At 40.2% G+C, this 15,409-nt stretch overlaps 1 long non-coding RNA gene across 2 annotated transcripts in view; it reads left to right on the top strand.

The window, feature by feature from the left end:
- The first annotated feature begins 226 nt into the window (after positions 1-226).
- Positions 227-15,409, top strand: part of LOC107949298 (uncharacterized) — a 45,421-nt gene continuing 30,238 nt past the window's right edge. For both annotated transcript variants that reach the window (XR_005925620.1, XR_005925619.1), the window contains exon 1: positions 227-430. This is a non-coding gene — a long non-coding RNA (uncharacterized lncRNA). The remainder of the gene's footprint in view (positions 431-15,409) is intronic.

Here is a 15,409-nt window from a genome sequence, read left to right as displayed (position 1 = left end):
AAATAGTAATAATAAATATTTTATAAAATTATTTAACTAATAATTTTTAACATATAAAATAAAAAACTTTTTTTGAAGTAAAATACAATTAAAAAAAATTTTAACAGAGCAAAAATGTAATAATTTTTTACTGGCGTTTTTATAAAAAACGCCACAAATAAATCTCAAAAGGGCGCGGCTTTATTCCTAAATTTTCACCCTCTGAAACCCCTAATTTCTCCCCCTAAAATCATATTCTCAAAACACCCCCATCTCACCCCTCCGTTGCTATTTTCAATCAAGAAACTCTCCAGCAGCAGTCTTGATTTGGTTCTCCGTTGTGTCTATTGGCATTTCATGGAAGGATTAGTAGCCTTCAGCCACACTTCCAACAATTGCCCACCTTGCCTTTGCGATTGCTCTTCTCAGCCTCTTCTCACAATCCCTGAAGGTATTCCCAGATCTGGCTCGATCTCTTCTCCTCCTTTCCTGTTTCTGTTAATTGATTCTTTTTGGTGTTAAAAGTTAAGTCAAACATAAACAATATTCATATATAGGACCCATAAACTGCTTTTGGGACTTTGGTCGGTCGAATGGGATAACCACATCGAACAAACACTGTTGAATTTTTTGTTCTCAATACCTTTTGTGTTATTTACTCTTATAACAAATTTCAAAGCACAAATAATGATCCAAACTTGTCAAATATGATGATCCCACTAATTATTTTAAGATTATTGCTTTTTCGGATACAAACCAAATTTATATATTTTTTAATATCAAACCCAGCTTTCCTTAGGTTATTTTTTAGCAGCCTATAAAGTTTGGTAGCTTTCATTGTTTTAATTAAACTAAAATGTTATCTAGAACTCGATCATAATGAGTCTGTGTGACAGCCCTAAATTGACCCTAGTCGGAGAGTGGTTTCGAGACCACGAAACCGAATCTTATAAATAATTAAAGATTATATTCTGTGTTTTTGATGTGCGTAAATGCTTGTGTGATAGTTCCATACTTTAATTTGGTCAGTGTATGTGAAATTTATTAGTAGGGACTTATGTGAGACAATTTAGAAATATGCTAGGCAAGTGTTCAAGTGGCCTATTAATATATGTGGGAAAGTGATTGTCCTTGCATGTCAAATTAGCCAAATTAAAGCATAGTGGCCGGCCATGCTATGGGTGGAAACATGTCACAAACATGTTAGGTTAGTGATGTATGTTAGGAAAAATAAAATAATGAGCATGGTAATTAAATAATGAAAGGGAGGAGTGATGAAAAAAAATGGTCTCATCCATGCCCCCCTTTGCCGTGAATGGAAGAAAGAAAACAAAGAAAAAAATGTGTGTTCATCCTTGAACATCTTTGACCGAAATTCAAAGGAAAGAAAGGAGGAAATGTTGAAGAGGTTCGGCCATGCATGTAACTAGGCTAAGGTATGTTTGAGGTTGCTCCATGAGATTCATGTATATTTTAGTAGTTAGCTTGAGTTCTAACTAGCCCATGGTTCAAATCTTTACTATGTCATGGAGATGATATTCGGCTAAGGTGGATTTGTGTTGATATCATTTGCATGCTAAAAGTGAAGCTTTGTAATGGTGCATGTGATGGTGGATTGATGATTCTTGAATCTTCTTTTTAGCATTTTTGAGTGAGACATTAAGTTCTTTGTTTAACCATGACCAAAAATTGAAATGGTATGGTGTTGTGATGCATTCGGCCATGATAGGAAGTAGAAGGGAAAATATGGTTGTTGTTAGATGAAGTAGAGTCTAACGAATGAGCACATATGTGCATTAGTTGCTAGATGGAGAAGAATCGGCTAGCAAGTTGTGTGCTAAGGCCGAATATAATTTTTGTATATTAATGAGTAATGCATGTGTTGAATTGATGGAAAGGGAGAGGATGCTTTACTAGTGTATATATGTGTATGGGCCAAGTTTTGAACTTGAAACAAAATGGTGTTTAGTCAATACAAGTGACCATACTTGTAGAATGTATTGAGTGTTGCAATCGGCCTCAACATAGACATGTATGTTCGGCCACATGAATGAGTACATAAGTTGATATGTATGTTCGGCCATAGGTAAGCATATTGATGGCTTTATCTTGACTTAGAAAATTCGGCTAAGGGGAATATTAGCTAATATGTTGAATCCGATTCGTGATTTCGTACATATGTGACTCTAATGTCTAATGTATATATGGACTAAGTACCTTGAGGTTCTCTTTTGATGTTCAAATGAATTGTGTTAAATTGCTTAATGTGATTAAAAATGCGCATGACCATTGTGTATTTGAGCTAAAGGGTGGCCATATGACCTATTAAACTCTTTGTCATATTCGGCCATAAGCTAGCATAATGAGACTTTAATAAGTTAAATTTGTTTGAATTAGCTCAAGAGCTTAGAGGACCACAGTTGAATAAGGGGAAGGAAAAAGTTATCGAATAGCCGCCGAAATCGTTCGACCACATCCGAGGTAAGTTTTCGAGTAATGGAACTTAGATTATGATTTGATTAGATCATGTTTTAAGCAAATCAAAATCATGCTCTTTGTATGTGGCTATTGAGCCGAAATTTCAAGTGTGATAAGTGTCTTGTGTTTGAGCTTTGGTAATGAAAATGAAATACGGATGTGTCATGATCTATTGATAAATGTACATGGTTATTCGAATGATGTCCGGGCTAAGTCCCGAAGGCTTTGTGCTAAGTGACTATATCCGGACTAAGATCCGAAGGCATTTGTGCGAGTTACTAATTCCGGGCTAAGCCCGAAGGCATTGGTGCGAGTCACTAAATCCGGGTTAAGTCCCGAAGGCATTTGTGCGAGTTACTATAACCGGGCTATGTCCCGAAGGCATTTGAACGAGTAGCTATATCCGGTTAAATTCCGAAGGTACGTGATTCGGGAACGAGCTATCTTGCTGTAAAAATTTCAGTTAATACGCTTGAAAAATCCCAACAATGAGGTATGTTTCGTATGTGCATTGGAATAGTTGATTCCCTTCGAATAATATTCGCTCAGTCGAGTAATGAGCTTCCGGTATTTGGCTAAGATGATCCCTTATGTATGAATATAGGGGTTGGAATGTGAAGTAGGAATGATTTGAGAAAATGTATATATGGAATTATCCGTTTAGTTATATGAATGCTATACTTCTGATGTGCTTAAAATCTTTGCTCAAAACTTACTAAGCATTTAATGCTTACTCCGTTTCTTTGATTCTCTATTTTATAGATTTTGGTTCTTCAGCTATCGGACTCGGGATTTTGAAGTCGAAGTCGCCCACACTATCAAAGCTCCTTTTGGTATACTTTTGGTTGAACTTTGAAATGGCATGTATAGGACTACCCTTTTGTTGTTGGTCATGAACCCTTCGGTTTTGTGTAAATTTGGATAGCCATGCGAAAATGGCTTAATTATACTTTGATCATAGCATTATAATCGTTTTGTATGCTGTCCGTCGAGAGGTATGGAAATGTTGGTAACGGTTAGCCATGGGAATGGTTATTCATGATCACTTTCGGTATATGTATGACAAACTCTAGTTGATCCATGGAGGATCATGAAATAGGTAAAGTTTACCTTAAAAATAGATGCTGGCAGCAGCAGTGATGTGGATGTGAAAAATCACTAAAAATAGTAGGAATGGAATTAAATAGTGAATAAATTATGTAATCGAACCTTGATGAATCTATTTTCATAGGAAAGTAACGAAACATTCATATGAATAGTATATTATGAGATGTTAAAGTTTTCGTGAGACAGGGCCAGAACGGTTTCTGGATCCCCTGATCTGAGTTTGGAAATTCATTATAAATTAACCAGAGACATTTAGAAGTCATGCTATATATGTATAGATTCCTATTTGAGTCTAGTTTCTATAGAAATAAATGGTATCTGTATTGAATCCCTGTACAGGGAGATATCCAAATCGTAATGCATGAAGGTCAGTGTAGTCACACCCTGTAACAGGGGAGACTTTAACTAATAAACTGTACTAATTGACCCAACCAAAAATTCTAGAAAACAATCTGTAGATGGACTTATGAGTCTAGTTTCAGGGAAAAATTACGAAACTTATTTTCGAGTTCTGGAACTCAAGATATGATTTTGAAGGTGACAGTGACGCAGTTAGCCAACTGCCTGGAAATTTTTAAAATGGACTGTGAAAGTAAATGAATTAAGTCGGTTAGCACCTCGTGTTCGACTCCGGCAACGGTCTCGGGTACGGGGTGTTACAATTAAATTGGTATCAGAGCTACGGTTTAGTCGATTCTAGGACTACCGTAATACGTTTGGGTCTAGCTATACATGCCATTATGTGATTATTTGATAGTGTGGTGATTTCTGACAATTGAAAATGTGTTTATTATAGTAATGGATCCCGATCCCGAGCGAGCGGTAGCTGATGATCTTGAGAGTGTAGCGCCTGCTCCTGCACAAGGGACAGCGCCGGCGGACTCTCAACCTAATGCTAGTAATCCGAACGATGAAGCTAGACAAGCTTTCTATAGCGTGATGAATGATTGGTTCAACCAATACATTCGAACTAATACGGCTGTTCCACAACCTCCATTCCCGACAAATACCACCTCCGTACCTACAATACCTCCGGTAACTGACCAAATAAGGTCAAATAAGCCCCCAGTAGATAGAATCCGAAAACACGGGGCTACTGAATTTAAAGCTACGGACAGCGATGATGCCGAGCAAGCTGAATTTTGGTTGGACAACACTATCCGGGTACTCGATGAGTTATCTTGCACACCCGATGAGTGCCTAAAGTGTACCATCTCCTTGCTACGTGATTCTACCTACTATTGGTGGAATACGTTGACTTCTGTTGTGCCTAGAGAGCAAGTAACTTGGGAGTTTTTCCAAACTGAGTTTCGGAGAAAGTATATCAGTCAAAGGTTTATGGATAAAAAACGGAAGGAATTTCTTGAACTTAAACAAGGTTCCATGTCGGTTACCGACTATGAACGAAAATTTGTAAGGCTTAGCCGGTACGCACGAGAATGCATTTCCTCAGAAGCCGTAATGTGTAAACGTTTCGAGGATGGATTGAATGATGATATAAAGTTGTATGTTGGCATATTGGAAATCCGAGAATTTGTGGTACTTATCGAGCGAGCTTGCAAAGCCGAGGAGCTCAGTATGGAGAAAAGAAAAGCTGATATGGGAGCAAAGGAGTTTCGTAAGAGGTCTTAGGGGAGGCCCTTTCAACAGTCATCGAAGAAGTGTAGAGATGATTTGGGCCGATCTAGAGACACATTGGGTTTTTCTAGACGAGACCATGATCGACCCCCTGTGAGTGCACGAGTCACTTTGGTCACCAGTGTTGGAAATGATCGTCGAGACAGAACGGAGTGTCGTTATTGCGGTAAATGGCACTCGGGGAGCTGTAGATTCCATGACCGCTCCTGTTACAAGTGCGGGTCAGCCGACCACTTTATCAAAGATTGCCCGAGGTTGTCTGAACAGAATGCAAATCAGAGTGGGAAACCGGGTGCTACCACTGCTCGGGGTAGACCATCTAGAAATACGGGCAATGCTAGTGGTGGTCAGAGAGGATCTAGAGATGCTGTGACCAGATCTGAGGCTCGTGCTCCTGCTAGGGCTTATGCTATTCGCGCACGTGAGGATGCTTCCTCGCCAGATGTTATTACCGGTACTTTTACTCTCTTTGATACTAATGTGATTGCTTTGATTGACCCTGGTTCTACCTATTCTTATATATGTGAAACCTTAGCATCCAGTAAGACTTTACCTATTGAGTCTACTGAGTTCGTAATTCGGGTGTCAAATCCCTTGGGTCGTTACGTGCTTATCGACAAAGTGTGTAAGAAATGTCCCCTAGTAATTCGAGGTTCCTGTTTTTCGGCGGACTTGATGCTTTTGCCGTTTGATGAATTTGATGTTATCCTCGGTTTAGATTGGTTGACTGTGCATGATGCGGTTGTAAATTGCAAAAGCAAGACTATTGATTTGAGGTGCGCAAATAATGAGATAATCCGAGTTAAGTCTACGGGCTTAAAGGGGTTGCCAACTGTAATATCATCAATGTTGGTTCAGAAATATGTAAGAAAGGGGTGCGAAGCATACCTTGCGTATGTACTTGATGACAAAGAGTTAGAAAGGAAACCCGAATCTGTGTCGGTGGTTTGTGAATACCCGGATGTTTTTCCTGAAGAATTACCGGGTTTACCACCTGTTCGGGGGGTAGAGTTTGGTATTGAGCTTGTGCCTGGGACTACACCGATTTCGATAGCTCCGTATCGTATGGCACCAACCGAGTTAAAAGAGTTGAAAGCTCAGTTGCAAGAATTGATGGATAGAGGTTTTGCTCGACCAAGTTTCTCACCATGGGGTGCACCAGTATTGTTTGTGAAAAAGAAGGACGGAACCATGAGGTTGTGCATCGACGATTGTCAGCTGAATAAAGTGACAATAAAGAATAAATATCTGTTACCGCATATTGATGATTTGTTTGATCAACTAAAGGGAGCCTCAGTGTTTTCAAAGATAGATTTGAGATCGGGTTATTACCAGTTGCAAATTCGAGATTCAGATATACCCAAAACTGCTTTCAGAACGAGATACGGTCACTACGAATTTTTAGTGATGCCGTTTGGGCTCTCTAATGCCCCTGCGGTATTTATGGATTTGATGAATCAGATCTTTAGACCGTATTTGGATCGGTTTGTAGTTGTGTTTATCGATGATATTTTGGTCTATTCGAGAAATGAAACCGATCATGCTGAACACCTGGGATTAGTGTTGCAAATTTTACGGGATAAGCAGTTATATGCTAAGTTCAGTAAGTTTGAGTTCTGGTTAAGAGAGGTTAGCTTCTTGGGCCATGTGGTATCCGCATCGGGTATTCGAGTTGACCCGAACAAGATTTCAGCCATACTTAATTGGAAGCCTCCGAGAGATATTACTGAGGTTCGGAGCTTTTTGGGACTTGCCGGTTACTACCGACGGTTTGTAAAAGTTTCTCGATGATAGCCACACCCATGACGAAGCTACTTCAAAAAGATGTTAAGTTCGAATGGACGGAAAAATGTCAGAAAAGTTTTGATCAACTGAAAACTTATTTGACTGAAGCTCCAATTCTAGTGCAGCCCGAATCAGGCAAAGAGTTTATCATTTATAGTGATGCCTCCCTACTTGGGTTGGGTTGTGTATTGATGCAAGAAGGTCGAGTTGTGGCCTATGCGTCAAGACAACTGAAGCCACATGAGAAAAATTATCCGACCAATGATCTCGAACTAGCTGCCATCGTATTCGCTTTGAAAATATGGCGACACTACTTATTTGGGGAGAAGTGCCATGTATATTCGGATCACAAAAGTTTCAAATATTTGATGACTCAAAGAGACTTGAATCTGCGACAAAGACGTTGGCTCGAGTTGTTAAAGGATTATGAGCTTGTCATTGACTATCACCCGGGAAAGGCTAATGTGGTTGCAAATGCCTTAAGTCGTAAATCACTGTTTACTTTACGAGCGATGAATGTACACTTGTCTGTTCTATCCGACAATGTGGTAGTGGCAGAATTAAAGGCCAAACCATTGTTGATTCATCAAATTCGTGAAGCTCAGAAAGTTGATGATGAATTGGTTGCAAAACGGGATGAATGTGTTCCGAATGTGGAATCAGAGTTTCAAATTGATGATGACGATTGTTTGAGGTTCAGAAATCGGTTGTGTGTTCCAAGAAATTCAGAACTCATTTCGATGATTCTGAACGAAGCTCATTGTAGCCGAATGTCAATTCACCCGGGGAGTACGAAAATGTACCACGACCTAAGACGTCAGTTTTGGTGGCATGGTATGAAATGAGACATTTCCGATTTTGTCTCGAAGTGCTTAGTATGTCAACAAGTGAAGGCGGAACATCAAGTGCCTACGGGTTTACTCCAGCTGATCATGATACCTGAATGGAAATGGGATCGAGTCACGATGGATTTCGTATCTGGGTTGCCAGTATCGGCAAGTAAGAAAGATGTGATTTGGGTTGTTGTGGATAGATTGACTAAGTCGGCTCACTTTATCCCCGTACACACGGATTTTTCATTGGATAAATGTGACAGCCCAAAATTGACCCTAGTTGGGAAGTGGTTTCGAGACCGGTAACCGAGTCGTAAAAATAATTAACCGTCATAATTGATGCTCATTATATGGACATGTGCATGTGTGAAAATTTCGTGTTTGAATTTTGTTAATTGTAAGTGAATTTCATCAAATAGGACTTATGTGAGAAAATTTTAAAATGTGATAGGTCAATGCGTAAGGACCTATTAGAGCATGAAATAAAAAGGGGGGACTTGCATGTCAAATTCCCCCCTAACTAGTAGTGGCCGGCCATGACAAGCATGGTAGACCAAGTGTGATGGGCAAGACATGTCATAGACATGTTGTGTTAGTGCATCATGAGTGGAAACATGTCACAAACATGTTATGTTAGTGAGGTATGTTAGGAAAAACAAAATAAGGAGCATGGGCATAAAATAATGAAAGGGAATATGATGGAAACAAAAAAATGTGTGTGGTTGTCTTCCCCCCCCATTGCCGTGAGTTAAAGAAAAGAAAGAGAAAATTTTGTTCATCCTTTTTCATCTTCATTTGGCCGAAAATTCAAAGGAAGGAGGAAGGAGTTCTTGCTTCATGTTTGGTTTGGAAGAGGATTAGGAGGAGGTTTGGCCATACTTGTATCTAGATCAAGGTATGTTTGAGGTTGTGCCTTGAGATTCATGCATGTTTTTAGTTGCTAGCTTGAGTTATAATTAGCCCATGGTTCAAATCTTTGCTATGTCATGGGGATGATATTCGGCCTAGGTAGGTTTTGTGTTAATGCCATTGCATGCTAAATATGAAGCTTGTTAATGATGCATGTGATGGTGGATTGATGATTCTTGAATCTTCTTTTTAGCATTTTTGAGTGAGCACATATGTGCATTGGTTGCTAGATGGAGAAGAATCGGCTAGCAAGTTGTGTGCTAAGGCCGAATATAATTTTTGTATATTAATGAGTAATGCATGTGTTAAATTGATGGAAAGGGAGAGGATGCTTTACTAGTGTATATATGTGTGTATTAGCCAAGTTTTGAACTTGAAACAAGATGATATTTATAATCAATACAAGTAACCATACTTGTAGGAAGTATTAAGCATATAATCGGCCCCAACATAGACATGCATATTCGGCCATAGGAAGAAGATTTGGTGTTGCATGTATTCGGTTGGAGGCAAGCATATTGATGCTTTTGTCTTGGCTTAGAAAATTCGGCCAAGGGGGAAAATTAGCTAAAATGTTGAGTTTGATTCATGATTCCGTACATATGTGACTTTAATGTCTAATGTATAAATATGGTCTAAGTGCCTTGTGTTCCTCTTTTCGATGCTCAAATGATTAAATCAATTTATTTGTTTAATTAAGCTCAAGAACAAAGGGGAACTAAATCCGATAAAGGGAAGGAAAAAGTGGTCGAATAGCCATCGGAATCGTTCGACAACATCCGAGGTAAGTTCTTGAGTAAGAGAGCTTAAATTAAGATTTGATTAGATCATGTTTTAAGCAAATCAAAATCATGCTCTTTGTGTGTGGCTATTGAGCCGAAATTACAAGAATGATAAGTGTCTTGTGTTTGAGTTTTGCTAACGAAAATGAAATACGAATGTGCCATGATTTATTGTTAAATGTGCATGGTTATTTGAATGATGTCCGGGCTAAGTCCCGAAGGCTTTGTGCTAAGTGACCATATCCGGACTAAGATCCGAAGGCATTTGTGCGAGATACTAATTCGGGCTAAGCCCGAAGGCATTTGTGCGAGTTACTAAATCCGGGTTAAGTCCCGAAGGCATTTGTGCGAGTTACTATAACCGGGCTATGTCCCGAAGGCATTTGAACGAGGAGCTATATCCGGTTAAATTCCGAAGGTACGTGATTTGGGAATGAATGATCTTGCTGTAAAAATTTCAGTTAATACTCTAGAAACATCCCAACATTGAGGTATGTTTCGTATGTGCTTGAATTTAGTTGAGCCCTTACAAATAAGTATTCGCTCAGTTGATAAATGAGCTACCGGCCTTTGGCTAAGTTGATCTTTTGTGTATGTACATAAGGGTTGGTAATGTGAAGCAAGTATGATATCGAAAATTTGTGCATATGAAATTATCCGTTTAGCTATATGAATGCTATACTTTTGTTGTGCTGGAATTCCTTGCTCAAAACTTACTAAGCATAAATTGCTTACTCCGTTTCATTGCTCCTCTGTTTTATAGATTTGGTTCTCCAGCTATCGGACTCGGGATCTTGAAGTCAAAGTTGCCCACACTATCAAAGCCCCCCTTTTGGTACAATTTTGGTTGAACTTCGAAATGGCATGTATAGGACTACCCGTTTGTTGTGGGTCATGGACCCTTTGGACTTGTATAATTTGGGTTAGCCATGCGAAAATGGCTTATATATGTTTGAGTGTAATGTTATAATCATTTGGTATGGATATGGTTATTGAGAGGTGTGGATAGGCTTGACAAGGATTGGCCATGGGAATGGTTAATCACTATCATAAATTGTGCTACTTATGCAAAAAGGGCTAGTTGAATCATGGAAACTATGAAATAGGTAAAGTCTACCTTAAAGGCAGATGCTGACAGCAGCAGTGATGTAGATTTGGAAATTCACTAAAAATAGTAGGAATGGAATTAAATAGTGAATAAATTATGTAAACGAACCTTGATGAATCTATTTTCATAGGAAAGTAACGAAACAATCATACGGACAGTATGTTAAGAGATATTCAGGTTCTCGTGAGACAGGGCCAGAATGGTTTCTGGATTCCCTGTTCTGACTTTGGAAATTCATTATAAATTAACCAGAGATAATTAGAAGTCATGCCATATATGTATAGATTCCTCTTTGAGTCTAGTTTCTATAGAAACAAACAGAATCAGTATTGAAGCTCTGTGCAGGGAGATATCCAAGTCGTATTGCGCAAAGGTCAGTGTAGTCGATCCCTGTAACATGGGAGATTTTGAATAATAAACTGTACTAATTGGCCCGACCAAAAATTCTAGAAACAAATATGTAGATGGGAATATGAGTCTAGTTTCAGGGAAAAATCACGAAACTGATTTTCGAGTTGTGAAACTCAAGATATGATTTTTAAAGCGACTAGTACGCAGATTGGCAGTGTCTGGGAAATATTTTTTTATAAGGGGTTTAAAGTCTGTTAACAGCTCGTGTTCGACTCCGGTGTCGGTCTCGGGTTCGGGTGTTACATTTGATTGGTATCAGAGCTACGGTTTAGTCGATTCTAGGACTACCGTAATGCGTTGGGTCTAGCTATACATGCCATTTTATGTGATTACTTGATAGTGTGGTGATTTCTGACAATTGTAAATGTGTTTATTTATAGTAATGGATCCCGATCCCGACCGAGAGGTAGCTGATGATCTTGAGAGTGTAGCGCCTGCTCCCGCATAAGGGACAGCGCCGGCGGACTCTCAACCTAATGCTAGTAACCCGAATGATGAAGCTAGACAAGCTTTCTATAGCGTGATGAATGATTGGTTCAACCAATACATTCGAACTAATACGACTGTTCCACAACCTCCCTTCCCGACTAATACAACCCCCGCACCTACAATACCTCCGGTAACTGACCAAATAAGGTCAAATAAGCCCTCAGTTGACAGAATCCGAAAACATGGGGCTACTGAATTTAAAGCTACGGATAGCAACGATGCCGAGCAAGCTGAATTTTGGTTGGACAACACTATCCGGGTACTCGATGAGCTATCTTGTACACCCGATGAATGCCTAAAGTGTACTATCTCCTTGCTACGTGATTCTGCCTACTATTGGTGGAGTACTCTGACATCTGTTGTGCCCCGAGAGCAAGTAACTTGGGAGTTTTTCCAAACTGAGTTTCGGAAAAAGTATATCAGTCAGAGATTTGTTGATCAAAAACGGAAGGAATTTCTTGAGCTTAAGCAAGGTTCCATGCCGGTTACTGATTACGAGCGAAAATTTGTTAGACAGCAAATACACTCAGGAATGTGTTTCGTCCGAGGCTATCATGTGTAAACGCTTCGAGGATGGGCTGAATGAAGATATAAAAATGTTCGTTGGCATTCTTGAAATACGAGAGTTCGTAGTACTTGTCGAGCGAGCTTGTAAAGCCGAAGAGCTTAGAAAAGAAAAACAAAAAGTTGATGTGGGAACTGGAGAGTTTCGTAAAAGATTTTCGGGAAAGTCTCTTCAACAGGCATTGAAGAAATTTCGAGATGATGTGGGCTGGTCGAGAGGCACTTCGGGCCTTTTTAGACGAGATCGTGATCGACCCCCTGTGGGTACACGAGGCACTTCGGTCGCCAGTGTTGGGAATGAACGTCGAGACAGAACGAAATGTCGATATTGCGGTAAATGGCGTTCGGGGAGTTGTAGATTCCCTGACCGCTCCTGTTACAAGTGCGGATCAGTTGACCACTTCATTAAAGATTGCCCGAGGTTGTCTGAATAGAATGTAAATCAGAGGGGGAAACCGGGTGCTACCACTGCTCGAGGTAGACCATCTGGAAATACGGGCAATGCTAGTGGTGGTCAGACAGGATCTAGAGATGCTACGACCGGATCCGAGGCTCGTGCGCCTGCTAGAGCTTATGCTATACGTGCCCGCGAGGATGCTTCTTCGCCTGATGTTATTACCGGTACTTTTACTCTCTTTGATACTAATGTAATTGCTTTGATTGACCCCGGTTCTACTCATTCTTACATATGTGAAACCTTAGCATCCAGTAAGACTTTACCTATTGAGTCTACTGAGTTCGTAATTCGGGTGTCAAATCCCTTGGGTCGTTACGTGCTTGTCAACAAAGTGTGTAAGAAATGTCCCCTAGTAATTCGAGGTTCCTGTTTTCCGGCGGACTTGATGCTTTTGCCGTTTAATGAATTTGATGTTATTCTCGGGTTGGATTGGTTGACCGTGCATGATGCGGTTGTGAATTGCAAAAGCAAGACGATTGAATTGAGGTGCGCAAATAACAAAGTAATCCGAGTTGAGTCTACGGACTTGGATGGGTTGCCAGCTGTAATATCCTCAATGTTGGCCCAGAAATATGTAAGAAAAGGGTGTGAAGCATACCTTGCGTATGTACTTGATGACAAAGAATTAGAAAAGAAACCCGAATCTGTGCCGGTGGTTTGTGAATACCCGGATGTTTTTCCTGAAGAATTACCGGGTTTACCACCTGTTCGGGAGGTAGAGTTTGGTATTGAGCTTGTACCTGGGACTACGCTGATTTTGATAGCTCTGTATCGTATGGCACCAACCGAGTTAAAAGAGTTGAAAGCTCAGTTGCAAGAATTGACGGATAGAGGTTTTGCTCGACCAAGTTTCTCACCTTGGGGTGCACCAGTATTGTTCGTGAAAAAGAAGGACGGAACCATGAGGTTGTGCATTGACTATCGTCAACTGAATAAAGTGACGATAAAGAGCAAATATCCTTTACCGCGTATCGATGATTTGTTCGACCAACTGAAGGGAGCCTCAATGTTCTCAAAAATAGATCTGAGATCGAGCTATTATCAGTTGCGAATTCGAGAATCGGATATACCCAAAACTGCCTTCAGGACGAGATATGGTCACTACGAGTTCTTAGTGATGCCGTTTGGGCTCACTAATGCCCCTGCGGTATTTATGGATTTGATGAATCGGATCTTCAGACCATATTTGGATCGGTTCGTAGTTGTGTTCATTGATGACATCTTGGTCTATTCAAGAGATGAGACCGAACATGCTGAGCACCTGAGACTGGTGTTGCAAATTTTGTGGGATAAGCAGTTATATGCTAAGTTCAGTAAGTGTGAGTTCTGGTTAAGAGAGGTTAGCTTCTTGGGTCATGTGGTATCCGCATTGGGTATTCGAGTTGACCCGAACAAAATTTCAGCCATACTTAACTAGAAGCCTCCAAGAAATATTACCGAAGTTCAGAGCTTCCTGGGGCTCGCCGGTTATTACCGACGATTTGTCAAAGGTTTCTCGATGATAGCCACACCAATGACGAAGCTACTTCAAAAGGATGTTAAGTTCGAATGGACAGAGAAATGTCAGAAAAGTTTCGATCAACTAAAAACTTATTTGACTGAAGCTCTAATTTTAGTGCAACCCGAATCAGGCAAAGAGTTTGTCATTTATAGTGACGCATCCCTACTTGGGTTGGGTTGCGTATTGATGCAAGAAGGTCGAGTGTGGCCTATGCGTCGAGACAATTAAAGCCACATGAGAAAAATTATCCGACCCATGATCTTGAACTAGCTGCCATCGTATTTGCTTTAAAATATGGCGACATTACTTATTTGGTGAAAAGTGCCATGTATTTTCGGATCACAAAAGTCTCAAATATTTGATGACTCAAAGAGACTTAAATCTGCGACAAAGACGTTGGCTTGAGTTGTTGAAAGATTACGAGCTTGTCATTGATTACCACCCGGGAAAGGCTAATGTGGTTGCGGACGCCTTAAGCCGGAAATCATTGTTTGCTTTACGAGCGATGAATGTGCACTTGTCTGTTCTACCCGACAATGTGTTAATAGCTGAATTAAAAGCCAAACCATTATTGATTCATCAAATTCGTGAAGCCCAGAAAGTTGATGATGAATTGGTTGCAAAACGGGCTGAGTGTGCTCCGAACAAGGAATCAGAGTTTCAAATTGATGATGATGATTGTTTGAGGTTCAGAAGTCGTTTGTCTGTTCCAAGGAATTCGGAACTCATTTCGATGATTCTGAACGAAGCCTATTGTAGCCGAATGTCAATTCACCCGGGGAGTACGAAAATGTACAACGATTTGAAACGTTGGTTTTGGTGGCATGGTATGAAACGAGACATCTCTGACTTTGTTTCGAGATGTTTAATATGTCAACAAGTGAAAGCGGAACATCAAGTGCCTTCAGGATTACTTCAGCCGATCATGATACCTGAGTGGAAATGGGATCGAGTCACAATGGACTTTGTGTCCGGACTGCCATTGTCAGCAAGTAAGAAAGATGCGATTTGGGTTGTTGTCGATAGGCTGACTAAGTCGGCTCACTTTATCCCGTGCGTACGGATTTTTCATTGGATAAACTAGCTGAATTGTACGTTTCTCAGATTGTGAGATTAACCGGGTACCTATTTCTATCGTGTCGGATAGAGATCCGAGATTCACTCACGATTTGGAAGAAATTGCAAGAAGCTTGGGTACAAGCTGCATTTTAGCACTGCTTTTCACCCAAACGATGGTCAATCCGAGCGGACAATTCAGATACTTGAGGATATGTTGAGATGTTGCATCCTCGAGTTCAGTGGTTCATGGAACGGTATTTACCTTTGATTGAATCGCTACAACAAGTTTCAATCAATGTGATTACGATC

Source organism: Gossypium hirsutum, chromosome A04, assembly GCF_007990345.1.
Source record: "Gossypium hirsutum isolate 1008001.06 chromosome A04, Gossypium_hirsutum_v2.1, whole genome shotgun sequence".
Taxonomy (NCBI): domain Eukaryota; kingdom Viridiplantae; phylum Streptophyta; class Magnoliopsida; order Malvales; family Malvaceae; genus Gossypium; species Gossypium hirsutum.
This window is presented reverse-complemented; position numbering and strand designations above follow the sequence as displayed.